General features: G+C 43.3%; 1 long non-coding RNA gene across 2 annotated transcripts in view; it reads right to left on the minus strand.

The window, feature by feature from the left end:
• LOC106035494 (uncharacterized) overlaps positions 1–16,737 on the minus strand; it is a 196,668-nt gene that overhangs the window by 40,265 nt on the left and 139,666 nt on the right. For both annotated transcript variants that reach the window (XR_010833937.1, XR_007166928.2), the window contains 5 exons: positions 11,859–11,957; positions 10,986–11,149; positions 8,479–8,584; positions 2,747–2,992; positions 709–793 (listed from right to left, as the gene is read on the minus strand). This is a non-coding gene — a long non-coding RNA (uncharacterized lncRNA). The remainder of the gene's footprint in view (positions 1–708; positions 794–2,746; positions 2,993–8,478; positions 8,585–10,985; positions 11,150–11,858; positions 11,958–16,737) is intronic.

The following is a 16,737-nucleotide window of genomic DNA, read 5'->3' on the forward strand; positions in this document are numbered from 1 at the left end:
CCAGCTTACCCCACGGAACAGGTCCTTAAATCACAACCTCCTCATCGCTCCCCTTGCTGTGAGAAAGCAGCAGCGAGCAGCTAGCTATGCCCTGCACAGACAAAATCCAAACCCCAGGCAGCAACATCCCTGGGCTCTGCTTACTGCAGTACCTGAAGATTCATCTCATTCCTCTGGAGCAGCTGATGGTCTCTCTGAGGGGTCCATCTCCCACCTGCCAGCCCCTGAGGGAGATTTGCCCGTGGGTCAAAAAGCAGCTGAAGCGTCTCGGTGTGACTCTAGACCCCTCTCCTTCCTGAGTAAGCTGCTTTTGTTGGTCCTATACTGAGTTGGCACCTTTTACATCTCTATCAAGACACCCTCTGCTGTAATTCCTGCTCTGTCCTGACTCACACTGCTGTGTTTGCCTCCTAAACACAAAGAAAACAGAATTATAGGCTTGTCTATAAATTTAAGACCCAGTTAGTATAGGATCCTACCACGGCGCATTAAGAGCCATCACTCTGAGACCCCTCCAGACCTGCTGAAATACACCTACCATAATATGCTGAAGAAGTTACATTACCACAGGCGCCCAACTTTAGGAAACACTTAAGAAGCTGGTATTTTTTAACAGAAAACGTACAGCAGATACATTGAGGTGGTTCAGCAGTCAGTCTCCCTGGATGAAAAAAAAAAAAAAAAAGATAAAAAGAACGAATCACCAACCTAAATATTCATCATGGTTTCACAACCACTTTTCTTTCTTTCTGTGCAGATGAGAGTTTGACCATTAATGCTGGCTGCTGATATTCTGAAAAACAGACAAGCCAAAACAGAAACTGAGAATGCTTTTGAGGCAAATAAAGTGTGAGCAAATCATGCCTAGGAGGTAAAATAAATAAATAAATATCTACAATCATGAAAGCAGGTTTCATAAGTTGAAAAGGAAAAATATGCAGCTAAATTAGAACTGTATAAAACATTTAAAAATTCAATCACAAAGGGAAAAATAGTGGCTCTGCTCTCAAGGAGCATAAATCAGCAACAAGGGAGAGCAGACAATTTGAAAAAGGAACCTAAGAGAATCAATGGAAGTTCTGTGACTTGTAGAATAATACAAATATGGAAATGTAATATAATAGCATGTCATTAAATCCTAGCAAGGTTGCAGATTTCATAATAGATAAGGATGGAAAAAATGTCAAACATCATGCAGAAAATGCAGAAATAAACAGCAAACATTTCTGTTCTGTATTTAAAAAGATGGAAAATCTGTTCATCTTTTACAGTGGCATGGCAATGGTTTATGTTTCAACATAAGCAGAAGATTTAAAACAACCATTAAATGTAAACATTTAAGTGCAGGATCAAATAGTTTTCTCTCCAGGCTATTAAAACAATTGACAAAGATCTCTCTGAAGCAGATAATTCCTTTTGAATCATCTGAAACCTCAAAGGAACTGCAGGAAATTCAGGATCACATCAGCACTGAGAAGGGTTCACGGGGTGACACGGGCTTGTTGAACACTGATTCTAGATAAAATCATGGAAATAGGGGTGTGTGGGTCTAGTCCTGCCCTGAAGGTCCCACATTGCTGCTCAGCACCCAGTGGATCATGCCAGGCTGGTCCTCCAGGGATCGAGGCTTTGGGCAGCAATTGGTACCACAGCACCTGTCCCCTCCTGCACCCAGGCTGGGTTCTTACCCCAGCCCTTCCCCAGATCAACAGAAGGCACTATTATGTTAGTTCTTGGCTTTGAAAGCTCTTTGCTGTTAATGCCCTTGATTTCCCTGTTCTCCAGCCCACCTTGGAGGATGCTATTTGTTAAATGGATCCTACTTGAGAGCTTGTGAATGCATTTTGATTGGATTTGATTATCACATATAAACCTCTGAGTACTTGGGCTGGCCAGGAATATAAATACAATTATTAGTAGTAACAAACATTAAGCAAAGCTGCACTGACTCACTGCAAAACACTCATCAAGCCCCGGCCAAACTACTGCTTTCGCTCTGCTTTCCTGCCCACTGTTTGTGCAGAGGATGCTCTTCAGAGGAAAAGCAGCACCACCCTCCCCCGGAGTCTGAGTTTGACTTTTCTACACACTTGCCCTCTCGCTTAAGTTATGCCAGCCCATCTGCAGGCATAGCTAATCCTCTCGTTAGCTAGCAACTGGTAGCTCAGCTCTGCTTCGCTGTGCTTAGCATTATACAGATCAGCCAAGTATTGATGCAGCTTCACTGAGGAGAATCTAGATTGTCTTTTTTCCCCATGCTTCCTTCTTCTGAAACTTAAGATACATGCTGGAAATAATTTCAAGGGCTGCTGAGCATTGCCACTGGGGGAATGCAAGGGGCTTTCAACATTAAGACTAAAAGACAGTTGGAAATTTGCAAGTGGTTGCCTTTGAAATTAGATTTTGAAGCTAAATTCAAAGAAGCCCTGTAGCTTGTCCCACTCCCTGCAAATACACATGGCATTTCTGACAGAGGCCAACAAAAGCTCTTCTCTCTTGCTAAGTCCAGCCCACTGGGTCTCATCCCGGAGCCTTAGCCCAGCCGAAATCCCCAGCCAGGGGGCTGCATGGGGGTGTTGGCACCAGCACAGGACCTGCAGCAGCAGCAGCAGCAGCAGCTGGGGAGCCAGGGGTGGCCAGCCCAGCCTGCAGGCTCACAGCAGCACCAGCAGAGCTGCTCGGAGGGGAAGGAGCAGTCTTGCTCACTGTGAAAACTGAAGTCCAGATCTCTTCAAAGCAAACTTACCAGCAGAGCTGGGACGGAGAAAGCTCACCTAAGGCACCTCTGTCCCACCAGGTCCTGGATAACTGGAGACAACCACAAGCCAGCGGATGCTGATTCACGTCTTACGATGTTATTTGCCATCTGTGTTCCAGTGGCACACAGAGGTCTCCAGCCTAGCTCTGGTACAGCATTTTCCTGATAAATCCTTCCACCAAGCATTGGCACTCAAATGAGCCAAAGCAGACCAGAAGCATTATAAACCTGATGCTGCAGCAGAGGAAAAAGACAAAAAAAAAAAAAAAAGAAAACTTGTTAGAGCACATAAAAGTCATCTGTGGCAGAAAAAGAAACTGAAGCCAGGTATCCTCAACCCCAGCTCTGCTTCAAGCTCAAGCTTTCCTTACAATCGATTTATCCGATTTCTCCCCTGCTCCTCAGTCCTCTGAGGCACGACAGTGTCACGTCTTTATAAATAAAGAAAAACAGCACTGTATCTGTTAGGAATGGTCTCCTACAGCAGGTTATGTTTCATTCTCGGTACTAGTTTCCATTCAGGTAATATATTTTTAAATGACAAATTTCCATATTTTGTCTTCCTTTAACCTAGAGGCAGTTTAGTGACATCTGCTTCCATGCCATCTCTGCTTTCACACGAGTGAAGGAGACGTGCCAAGTCATCCTCACTGAGAGGTCACTTAATTTTGGTTTGTAAAGCCAAATCTCCTGTGATCTCCATAATTACCAATCAATTTTACATAAATAGCAAAATTAAGCCCCATTATTCTCATTTACCAGAAAATTAAAGGAATTAATTAAACATGGGAAAAGTGCTGATGTCTGCCAAATTGTTACTTCCAACAGATAAAAACAAATTCAGGAATGATATGCAGGCGGGGGAGGAAAATCAGCTTTCCATCCAGCAACTCAGTGAACTATTGCAATGGAGAAGACTGTAAATAACAATCTCTGCGCCAGGCTTTATCTGAACACTGGGACAAGAAACACACAATTCTTTGTTATGAAGGGGAAAAAATCTGAAACAATCCCCTTATTTTTGTTTTTGCAAAACAGAAAAGGCCCTGGGGACTGGTAACAACAGGCTGCAACAAGAATGGTTCTTTCAAAGTTTGATTTGTCAACGGACTGCTGCTCTGTAATTATCATGAATGGTTTTATCTCAAAGGAACAAAAGAGGGTACAAACATTTGGAGACAAACTGTGACCACAGGAAATCTTTGCAGGTGGTTGAATAATGGGGGCGAGGGAGAATTTCCAAAGTGCAGGAGCCAGGGTTGGAAAAATAGGGAAAAAGCGAACATTGAAGAGCTTTGAGACTCCAGCATCTTCTGCTGTCCTAATGAAGATGCATCAACGGGCAGGTTCTGAAGTTACAGTCATAAGACAAATGCATTACTGCAAGCAGTGTTTGAAAGACACTTGCAATTACAGCTGCTCTGGAACAATGAAATATATACTGTTCCTTAAATAAACTGAAAAAATGATAACCTCTTTTAACTGTCGTGGTGTAGTAGAGAGATCTTCATATCTTCCTTAATGAGATTTTTATTGCCAGTGTAAATTTGTCTTGAACTGAATTTTTGTCTTGGGAACTCTGAATTATGTTATACCGAGTTGTTCCTGGTAAGCATGCAGGCTTGCACACATTTTTTGCTGTGAAAATGGCTCCTTCTGGCAAACTGAAAGCAATTGAAGCTCAATTTAATTAGCTGCCTTCTGTAAATATGCCATTATTCTTCTAGCTCAGTGCTGGAGTTATATTTACAAAGGGAACAGATAGCAATAATTATTTTGGGCTGTAGTTAGTCAGTATTAGTTAATGCCTGAGTGTAATTGAGAGGAAATTAAGACAAGTGTAGTCTTTGGGGGGGGGGAAGGGGGACACAGAAGAGTATATGAGTCTGCAGCAGTATAGGTACTGCACCTGCATGTTTTGTCTTGGGTTGAAATACATAGAAAGTTTTGGCTAAAGAAACAAGCATTTAGCCTCTGATCTGGAACTGGAGAGGGTTAATGATAATCGTCTTACAATTTGTTCATTAAAAAGTTGCTGGATTTTTTAAATAACACTTGAAAAGTATCTCTTCTGAGTTTCTATCTGCCTTTCAAGTTACAGCCCCAAGAACTAACAGCCATTGCCATATTACTCCTCACCAAGGAAACGACCAGTGAGAAGAAAGGCTCAGAAAGCTGTGCCAGAGGCCCCAGATCTTGAGGATGATGAGCTGCCTAGAAGAGTTTCGTGGTGTCTGAGAGTCCCTGCAGGGCTTGGGATAGGGGAACCAACTCCAATGACTCTTTTGTGAATCTCTGAAACATTTTCCCGTGGCCATCTTAAAAGCAAACACGATTCTCATATTGAGGCACTGCCCCGTATCCCTTTTCATGGGTCTGGGTACATTATTCAAATTAACCCTTAGAACAGATTAGTTAAATTGCATCCCTATGTAGATGCTTCTATTTGGAATTAAAGAGGCCTTAATTCAATTTACCTTAATCCACTTTCAAAGTAAATTATAGCAAATGAAGACTTCACTAATTCTGAATGATTGTTCACACTTAGGTTAAGCACAGTTTAACTAATTCTCTTTAAATGTATCTACTTAATTTTCATTACTTTCCCTTTGTGTCACCACAACACACATTCCCCCTTCTTTGGGCTTGCAAGTGTCAAGCAGTAAGTGAAATACTAAAAAATAATGAGTCAGATGCCGCATTCCTTGATGGAGCAAGGAGTTCTGAATAAATTTACGGGATTTTATTGCACGAGGGTTAGCAAATTGGGCCCCCTCTTTCCACACTAGAAGTAGTTGTCAGCACGTGCTATAGGACATGGATGGTTTTGTGGTAAGCCTATTGCACCAAACAGGCTTTCAGATTCCCATTTCCGACAAAAGCTCTCTCTGCCATACTGGATAAGCCTGGAGGGTACATGAGAGCTGAGGACAGCGCCAGGGCCGTCAGCATCAACCTCACTGGGATCCTGCGCTGACAGCTGTTGTGCTAAACAGCTTCTGGCTTCAGGGCTCACTCACTTGCTGTGCTGCCTTGCATGATGGAGAAACTCCCTCCAGTTCCCTGCTCCTCAGCGTTTCCCCCATAAGACCTATTTCCTCTTGCTCACTGCCCATCAGAGTCACTGGCTCAGGATTTTTGGTGTCTCACGCCCAACAAGGAGACCTGCAGGATCCCAGGCTGGGATGCACACACAGTGCCTCCCCCACAAACACAGGTAAGTCATTCCAGCTGTCCCCCAGGCAAAGGCAGGACGCACCAGGGCTCACATCACTGTTCTGCTAAAGACATCACTGTCCACAGCCTTCCTTTAGACTTGCCTTGAAGTCATGGGTTTCACTGTGCTTAATGGTTGACTAATCAGCATCACTATAAACGAATACATGAAGCTACCTCATCTGCAGGTGGCAAGTTAATGGAGTTTGAGGCGTAAGACATCAACAAGCCAGAAAGTAGCACCAATGGAGCTTAGGTACTAACTCCTGTGCTATTTCCATGCTATACAGAGCTCTACAGCAAATCAAAGGACCCCCAGGGTACCTATTCAACAAGGAACAAATTCTCACTTCAGCCATTATGCAAATGAAATGCTAAAAATGTTCTTTTGTTCCTCTAAGGTATTAGTACTACTAATGTGAAGTGCACAAACTTCATAATCACATAAAATATGATCTTGTGGTATTTGCAAAGTGCTGGAAGTTTATGGACTACATCTCTGGGAGACGTGAAATGCTCACGGAGCTTTCAATGTCCTTTCGGCAAAGTTCAGACAAGAAGTGTTTCCATAATTTAAAATTCTGTTGTAAGCTGAAATGGGAAATGGCATGCATCTGGCATGTAGCTACTTAGAAATGAAGAGTTAGTATAATAACAATAAATAAAAAAAAAAAGATCTAGTGTATCTGAGCACACATGGTTCCTCCTTTGTGTAACTTATGATTTCTGAGAGCCCTGCCAAAGCTGAGCTGAACTATGAATACCAACTATTTTAGCCTTCAAGAATTATAGCGCAGGAAATTCACATCTCTGTATTCTTTCCCCTAGCTGTCACTCAGACTGTTCCTTGTGACAGACCTGAATCCAAAAGCCAGCTTTGGACATTAATTTGACAACAGATGGATCAGATAGATTGGACCCCCACTCTAGCACCACAAAGCTGGAATACGCTGCTGCGGTGCGTGCTGAATTGCTGCAGCGACTGCCTTACAGCATAACAGCCCCCTCGTCCTCCGGCTAGTGCCACCACTGCTGCATGGGCTGGTGAGGTTCTGTCCCATCGTACCCTGTAGTAATGAGGAATTAGCAAGAGGTGCCACTTTCATCTAAGCACCAAATGCCAGCCCAACAGCAGACCACAGAGAACTGCCTCTGAACAAAGCCTTATCTGCTCCCGTGGCCTCTACATCTTGAAGAAGGTTGATAAAACATCCAAAAGGGATCCTCACAGAAACAACCAATGCTAGAATTGGATCATCTCTCCCAGAAAGTACATCCATCTTCAGCATGCCACTAATTTTAGTTTCTCCCTGTACCAAACCTTATACCGAACCTTATGCAGAGCCTTTCATAAAAAATAAATAAATATTCTGAGTGCCACAACTGCACACAGTGAGACATAAAAATCTTCAGCAAGTGCACTTCTGTACCTCAGAGTTATTCTAACTAGAGCGTTAAATGGTCTTAGCATAGGAATCAGCAATGTTGGACTGTGAAGAGCTCCCTGGCCAGTGTGTCCAGGCCCCAGCAGGACTTGCCCTAATCCCTCTCATGTCCTGAGGATGCTCCACTGAAAAGATAGCTCTGATCTTTTATTTGACTGTTCCTACTAAGGCGATGTCCCAGAACTCCTCCAACAGGAACTTCCCCTGAAAGGAAACTTTCAGCACCCTAAATTAATTCATGACAAATATATCCCCTTTTGTTGTCTTGCAAACATTATCCTCAGCTCTTCCCCACCACCTGGGTTTTTGCCCCTTGATGTGCTCATAGAAAACAAATTAATCCCTTCTCAGTTTTTGTTTTGCTTGGCTAAGGAGGTCAAACTGAAGTTTAAATCTCTTTGTTAGCTAAGGCATTTTAGTTGTTCCCGTTAGTTTTTAAACAGGGATAGAATGATGTGACAGAGCACTTTTCCTGATACAGGCACAAAGCTAGAAGGACAGCTGATGAATGAAATACATACAGGATGGTTAACACAGCAACCCAAAGCTCACTTACACTGCTTACCTCGTGTAACCAGCTAGGATGGTTGAACAGTAGCCAAATTTACCCCTCTTGAAATGAAGGGAAGCCCACCAAAAATACATGACTCACTAATGTAAAATCCCTGTATCCAGAGGAAGTTATTTACATTCTTGTTACGTCTGCTTTGCAGTTAACTACTTCTAATGCTTTTGAAATCCAGTGTTATCACTGAACAATGGATGTCCTGGACAGAGAGACAGACTAATGGACAGCAGGATGCATCAGAAGGAGATCACAGCAGTGTGGTCTCACAGGGTGAAATCAGTATTTGCCCAAAGGACATGCACTGGAGCAAATAAGTTTGAGAAGCGAGCAGAGGTGCACAGGCACCAGCAAGACACAAGGTCCACAGGTAGATGGGAGATGACAAAATGCACCAACAGCGAAGCCAATAAAGAGACAAGAAGACATATAAAGGACTAAATTCTCATTAGTTTGCAGGGTCCAAATGTTAGCCCCTTTTATTCCAGACTTACCTGGGTGCAATAACTGTGAGATTCGCACAGATGGTTAAGGGCAGGCAGAGCCGCAACAGTACGTAACCTGGCAGGGCTGTGTTTCACAGAGCTCTCAGCTCCACCACTGTAACACAGATGAAAATGTACCATTAAAAATGTTACACCGCTCAGCACTGCCATATATAAAAATGTTTTTCCAAGATACAATTCACTACAAAAAGAGTTGAGTACATTTCTCTGTCACAGCAAGAAAAAAAAAAAATATGGGTAGTTAGGTTTAAAGGAGAAGAAAGCATGTGCCCTGCTTTCTGACCCTGGTGTTTGTTTATTGTTTGGATCCTACACCATATTTTTCTTGTTTTCTCCTTCAATTATTTATTAAGGAAAAAAAAGAGAGAGAGAGAGAGAGAGAGAAGGGTTCTCTGTTCTTGTTTGTGCCACTGCTCATGGCTGCTGCTGTGGGAATACTGCTAGGAGCACCTACTACAGTTTTATTAAAAATAAGAAAGTATATCGTTATCATAAAATAGCAATGTGATCAAAAGGATTACTCTCATATGCCCTTGTCTGAGTTTTAACTGTAAATTAGAACTCAGATAAAAACAATCTACAGTAGAGCATATGAAGTTTGGGAAAGCTGATATATTTCTACATAAACTGTTCAGTTAATCTTACATATATATTACAAAACCCCACACACGGAAATTGGCAATCTCACATATATTTTTTATACTGAACCTTTTATTCTGTATTTTATAGATGCACAGGGGGCCGATCGGCTTAACTCTATTGACTTTCATAGCGCTGCTCTGGATCCGGCCCCTCTCCCAACGCGATGAAAACCTCCCCCCGGAGCAGCCTCTTGAACAGGAGCACTGCTCCATCTGCTGGGCTCCCGCACGACGGACAGGGACTGGGTGAGGGCTGAAATATTCACCGTGAGCCATATATTAAGAGGCAGATTGATGGCTGGCACTATGGCATTAAATCTGTAAAGTCAGCCAAACGCAGGGAGCGCGCGCTCTGCGCCTGCCAAACACGTGCGCTGTCCTTCTAGCAGGCGCGGGGATGCAAACCACGGCTCCACAAATAAAAGTGATTGCACACAAACGTCCATAACACATGTTATCAGTCACAAACCCTACGTGATGCTCTGTGGAGAGGTGCACACCTGTGCTGCAGCTCCCGACGTACAGTAACATGTTACAGGATCCCTCACTTGCCGAAACCCACGGCCCCCCTGCAACAACCCATTTCCCGACCGTCCCCTTTGGTTAAAACATCGTTCCTTGTTTGCAGATAAATCTTTTTCTTATTTTCAGCCCACAGCACTGAACACTGTTCTCAGCTATTACTAATGACTCTCTTCCATTGCCTGCTCGCTTTCCTAGCCTCTCATATATATATACAGTAGATTACATAGGAAAAACGGACCTGAGGCACAGCCAAACAGATACAGCTTTTCAAGCTTTTGATCTTTCCAAAGCAGGCCAGTAATATCACTCCCCACACACACAACCCTTTAAAAACAAGTGTAAGTGAGATGACTAAAATGGTGTCTTTCCCTAGCAATGTAACATGGCTTTGCATTGGAACAATCTCTTTAAAAATCCTAACTTTAGAAAAATAAAAGTCCTTGTCTAGATTATTTTTCAAAGTACAGTCAATGAATGATTCAAAGAAAAAAAAAATTAAACATTTGCATTTCACTTCCCTTCTTATTATACTTTGTTTTATTCCTGCATTTCTAAGAGCTCAGCCAGTGCGAGGTATAGGAACTGGTTTCCTGGCTTTGGTTTTATTTTTTAGCATATCATCACCTTATACTCTATTCACTTTGGGGTCCTTTTTCATTAACACAAAACAGTAACATCTGGATTGCAAATGCTGCAGGGCAATGTTCATTTATGTAAAAAGTCTTCCTGCTGAAAATAAAGAAAATAAATTCATTTATGGAGGTGTTTTTCTTAACCCAGCAGCTAGCAGAGCCTGAGAACAATACCTGAACAGCAGAACAACAGGACCTGGTGACCTAACCATAACACTCACAGATGTTTTTAAACCCAGAAGTTTAGGATATGAATATTGACAGAAAACTTGTCTGGGAGAACCTATTAAAGGAGGAAGCACTTGCAGCAGCATCGAAGGCTGCAGACGAGCACAAGCACTGCCCATCACGCTGCCACACAAACTGAGTTTATCCGGGAGCTCTCGGATCCACAGGAGGAGGACGCCAGGTGGCAAGTGAAGGGAGCTCTGAGGTGATGAAGTGAACTCTTTTTTATGTATCCAGGATGCATAGTAAAGCAGCAATTTTAATACTTATCCCCTGGCATTAAGCATTATATTGATGGAGTGACTTCTTGGTCAGAAGCCATCTGCTGCTTCCGTGGGCAAGAGTCGAAAAGAATTTGCAAAATTGGCTATCAACACGGGAGAAGTTTCATCTGACTGGGGCTGTTTTCATGAGGCACCAGACCAGCAATAGCACTGAGATGCAAAACAACCCCATTTCTGAAACATACCAGAGCGTGAGGCGTCCTGCTGCCCAGGCCCAGGGGAACAGGGGTGAAAACCCATTGCCATCAGCTGCCCTTTGGGATGCAGAAGGCCAAGGTCGGGTCTTTCTGGGAGAACTCCTTGTGTTTCCAGGTGGGCAGGGGTTGGGCTTGTTGGGTTTATTTCAGACCTGATAAGAAGAGGGGGGGAAGGGAAGATGGCAAGTCAAGGACAGCTTGGAGGTGAAGCAAGGATGAAGATGGCAAAGAGAGAAGGGCAGCAGGGGTAGAAGGGAAGCGGGGTTATGAGGCACAGCCAGTGACTGCAGCTGGAGCAGCAAGAAGTCAGTCAAACAGCAGCTCCAAACCTATGCTGATGTCCGAAGAATGAGGCGCTGGGGGCAGAGGCACCCCAAGGACTGGGGGCACAGGGCAGGCAGGACCTTGTGCGTGTCCCCAGGGCTGGACGGCAGTAACAGGCCTTGTACCTTGGGGATAGGTCAGGGAGCATACGGAAAGAGAGAAACACGCTTTCCTCTGAACTAGTTCAAAGCCGAAATACTCCACCACCTGTCCCGCTCTGGTTTCAGGTCTCTCTCCTCTCCCCCTTGCACTCGCCCCAGGAAGAACAGACAGCAGCTTTTAACGGTGTAGCAGAGCCTCCCCGAGCGTGTGACCCAGCCTCGGAGCTGACAGCAGAAGATAAGAAGGCAAGAAGACGGGCAGCCTTTCAAATTTCCAAGAAAGTCGGTGCAGGGGTGGAGGGAGGGCAGAAGACAGGACAGCCTGGAAGGAGCGGCAAGCGCTGCCGCTCTGCTGTCACTGCCACGGCACTCCGCAGCCAAATCCCTTCGGTTGTCAAACGTGCACTATGCTATTGTTAATGATGCTATTACTTACCATATGTTTAGCAGTATGGCTGGATTTATTCAGCTTATTCAAATGCAGGATTGAACATTTCGGTGTAGCACGCGGCCCCAGGCTCAGGGGGCTTTTGAACTGTGGGAGAAAGCAAAAGATATTGCAGAGGAGGTAAAACGTTAGTTAATTAACAAGGTCAATAGCATAAATTCTTATTTTGTTTACTTCAGAGAGCACAGAAGCCAGTGTTTACACCCTGTTTCTGTTAATTACTTTCAGAGTAGGCTGCAAAATCTTTTCCTTTCCTACCTAAAATTGTGCTTTATGCTGCTAAGAAGAGCGTCCAGACTTTTCACCTAGGAATGACTGCACTCTGTGGAGAGATAAACTTGTTCTTTTATATTGCCATAGATGGGGTCAAGCTATAATATTCAGAGCCAGTGCTTGCAGGACCTGGAACATTGGTTCAGCCACTTGAAAAGGTAAAGGTTATTTGTAAAATTTAGATTCAGATTCAGCTTTCAAACTTGTCCAAAGATTTGGGTTATCCAGGGAGGAGAGCTTGTTAAGAGCTAGTTTGCTTTGGTTTCTCTCTTAATCGTAGGTGTTCAAAACCTGTAGCTCCCACCAATTCCAGATAACTTTACCTTCTGCATGTTTAAATAGCAAGGCCTGGAGATTGATGAAAGTAGCAGGATGTTCCAGAAAACCTTGTAAATAAAGTCTTACTAAGAATTTTACTTGCTTGAAAGAGAAATAAATCCAAGAATTGTCATGTTTCGTTTGACTTGTCACTGTGAAACAGATGTCGATACCACCTAGCTAACCCATATGATATTCCCACTGTATTCTTGTCCAACACCATTAATTCCCAAAACCTTCCTATTACCAGAACTTGCTCTGGTAACCAGGTGCTCCCAGCTTAGGCTGTCCTGCAGATGTGGCTGCATTTGCAGAAGAACACAACATGCAAAGTTCTGTTCTTCCTTGCCAGTGTCATAATCTGGCTCTTCTTCAATGTATTAACAAAGCTCTAAATCCACCCCCTACCCCAATTTATAATTTTTATTCTGACAGATCTGCTGACAGTACTTGACAGAAAGGAAACACCTTCCTAAACTTAAAATACCAGGTTACTAGGAGTCCTTAATAAAATCCGTAAAATTTAGAGTCTGTGTAATATGCAAATGATGCCAGCTGATTTGCAGTTTGTTTGTATCATGTAATGAAGAGAAGAGCAAACAAAAAACTGCAGAAAGGCAACTGTAAGCTTATTACTTTCCAAAGCAGCAAGAAACCTTGAAATATCTCTCCAGCTATTTAGCATCAAATATCCTTCATGTAAGATATGAACTTATCTCAGAATAAACTGTACTAGTTCAATGCCCATGAACGATGCCTTTACTATGCATGGTTTCCAAGGAACAGACATGGCAGTAATTAGTGGGGCATGAAAATCAATTCTGATGACTCAAAAGACAGTCTGTGATTGTGGAAGTGACAGTGACTGGAATAACAAGGAATACCTGCATTCAGAACAAGCCACACTCTGCCTTTGACCATTAACACACTTGTGGGACACCATCATTTCAAACCAAACATGAAGTAGCTCAGAGACATATAACACTACTCCTGGAGAAAAAAAAAAAAAAAAAAAAGAGGCAAAAAGAAAAAAACAGAAGCTGAATCAGTGCTGCAATGCCAGTGCCTGCCTGGCTTTGATGGAGCTATCAGAGCTCAATCTTCTCGTCTGAGCTTTCCCAGCAGCACCTCCTTGGATGTCTCTGACGTGGTGCACTTGGAGCAAACAATCCTTCTATATGAACAAGGAGATCAAGACATGGCCCTCAATCCCTCCACTGCTGTTTGCTTCTGCTAAAAGGGTATAATAGCTTCATGCCTGCCTACCAGTGCAGTGACAGTACAGGAAACCGAACACTCAACTCATGCAGAACAGCAATCCAAACCAATTCCAGTTAAAGGTCTGAGAACATTATGTCCTAACACACAATAGATACCAGAGGAGTACTTCACATCTAGTTTCAGTGGATCTTCAAAACAGAAAGCCCATCAGCTTCTTCAGGGACTAAAAGGTGCTTTGGCAGAGAAGAGTGGCCATCGAGCTAATCTGCAACAAGAAGTGTGAACAAAACCAGAAAGTCTTTTCTGCAAACAACATCACGTGCTCCCTGCAGATAGCACTGTAATCTACCCAGAGCATCGCTAGCCTGGCTGAGAGGCTTCTACTTCACAGGCAGCCCAGAGAGGCCCCTAATCAAAGGGTAATACAGGGATGGTTCTTGCAGGACCAGATCTTGGTTGAAACAGAAAATCTGCCTTTTTCAGAGTGACTGCAAGGCTGAGGTGCTCTGTTGCATGTACAAAACAAACGAGTAAGTAACCAGATGTTTTCATCACTACGAGCCAATACAGCATAACATCATTTGCAAACAGTAGCTCATCAGTAGCTGCCTTCACCTTTGCACACACTGCTTCAGATCTGGGGCCACAAGCATGGTGCCAAATAATGGGGAAGCAAATCCTCAACCCATCTGTAATTCTATTTGCAACAGCAAAATGCCCTCGAGGAAACCACAAGGGGCCTGGCAGCTCGTTTCAGTGCCCTGGCACCTCTGGCACACCATCCCTCAGCCAGGCAGGTCCCAAACCCAGTCGTGCAGGCCCGCATCTGACCCCTTCCCTGCACTGCTCCAAGCATGGCCCATTTCCATTGCTTCTGGAGTGTAGGAGATTAATGGCACAGAGAAATTGCAGGCATAAGGGCATCAGAACAAGCAGAGAAATAGAAAAGTACTGATTATTTAGACCAGGAAGAAAACAATGCTACCAAAAGAAATTTTAAGAGATGTTTCCTTTTGGTCAAGATTTAGGGCCCAGCATATTAAGGTAAAAGGCAACAGTAAAGAACAGGAGAAGATGCAACAGCATCTGGGACTGAAAACAACAACAACAGAAACAAAAAAAGGGGGGGGGGGGGGGGGATAAAGAAAAATTTCAGACCTTGAAGTAGAAACTTAATAGTAGCAGGCTGTTCTTTACCAAAAATACTCTTTGATCTGTCATAGCTCTGCCTATGGGTGTGCTATCCCAAGCATTTCAAAGAAATCTCTTATCATTGTGTACCTGCCTCAGAGAAATCATACCACTGAAGGAACAAAAAGGTTGATTGTTATTTTAATTGAATTTGTTTTCAATTTATTTTCAAGCTGTCTGGGGGAAACCTTTTACACGTGCTTTGTTTGATTTGTTTTTAACTTTGGTTCCATTATCCTAATAATGAAGCTTTTAAGGCATTTAAAGAAGCCTGTTTGTCAAAAAAGTTACTCACATTGATCAGATCAATACATACAAAAGTGCCTGAAAGCCGGGAATAAATATGGATTAAAAAAAGCCAGCATTATTTTACAAAACTTGGGTTTTGTTGTGACCTCAGATGCTCAGCATGAGTCGCTGACTTGATCTCTGCCAACACACACATCCATGAGCTAATGTGCCAGGGGATTATTCTCCAGCATCCGCTAATGCGGGCTGCCTGCATGCGGTCTCTCTTTCAAAGGTGCTGAATGCTTCCAGCTCCCGCTGCTCCCAGCGTTAAGCTCCAGGACAAACCCAGACAGAAGGACTCCTTCAGTAAGATTAACAGTAAACCCAGGATTTGTACTACAATAGGTTAATTAGTTTTCCAGGTAGTCAGCTAATAGTTCCTTTCGATCTTATAACAAACAAGCCGCGGAGCTGCAGGAGAGGGCACGCTGCATGCCGGAAGGGCTGTCGGGCAGCCGGGCTCTTCTGCCAACTGCAGCAGGATTTGGGACAAGGCCCTGAACTGCAGCATCTCTTCCTCCCCTGCAAGCCCGTCATGTTGCCCTGAAAGCCTTCAAGGATGCCCTGCTCCAGCCAGAGGCGAGCATCCCAGTGCTGCCCCACACGCCCAGATCCTGGCACCTGCAGGACCCAGCTGCAGCAGCCCTGCAGCACCCACCCTTGCCTGAATGCATCAAATTAGGCAAAAAGCACTATCACACATGAAATCGATGGCTTTTTTTCTATTTTTTAAAAGCGTGCTTTTGTGTTGAGATGAAAAGGGTTTAAAACCGAGCTTTTCACCTCTGAGCTTTCTTCCCCAAACGACACACACTTTGTTTCTTAAAGATGCTTGGAGTCTCTTAACACTCAGAACTAGTTTTTTCTTAATAAATAATAATAAAAAAAAGTCTCAGCTAATCCTTCAATGATCACTTTCTTTAAGCAGTTATAGCTCAGTTACATCGGAGTTTGCCTGTGCTGCCTACTGCAACAGCAGCAGCTTAGACCCAGCTCTCGCGTTCACTTTTGCATTAATGAATGAAACTCATTATTTCATTTCCATGGCAGCAAAACAGCTGGGCAGCACTAGACAGACAGGCCTCATTTTACCTTATTATTTCAGTGGAGATCTATTAATTTTTCTGAACAAGAAATTTCTTGAAAAACAGAAATGAAAGGACCAAAATGACTTGTAATGAGCAGTTTCTGTCATTCCATTCCCTTTCCTCTAGCCCCAAAAAGGAAACAAACTGTCAACACCATTAATTTTTTAAATGCCATTTTGAAATTAAATATTGAGCTAGGTTTTTAAAAGACAGGACAGTTTAAAAATTGAAGAACCAAGAAATAAGCTGAGTACTTTTTAAGAGTACAGAGTATTTCTTTTTGGCCACTAAACTATGCCTGTTCACACCACCTAGCCAATTCTTCATTTTTACTACTGACCCTGAATATCCACAACCTGCTCAGCTCTATCTTCACCTCAGTGGCAAACGAGAAGTTTTAATAATCTGCAGAGGAACCTTTTTAATGTAAGGTCCTTAGGGAAGGACCCATAATTAGTCACATGTTTGTTCAGCATAATGTTCAA

This window comes from Anser cygnoides, chromosome 10, assembly GCF_040182565.1.
Source record: "Anser cygnoides isolate HZ-2024a breed goose chromosome 10, Taihu_goose_T2T_genome, whole genome shotgun sequence".
NCBI classification, from domain to species: domain Eukaryota; kingdom Metazoa; phylum Chordata; class Aves; order Anseriformes; family Anatidae; genus Anser; species Anser cygnoides.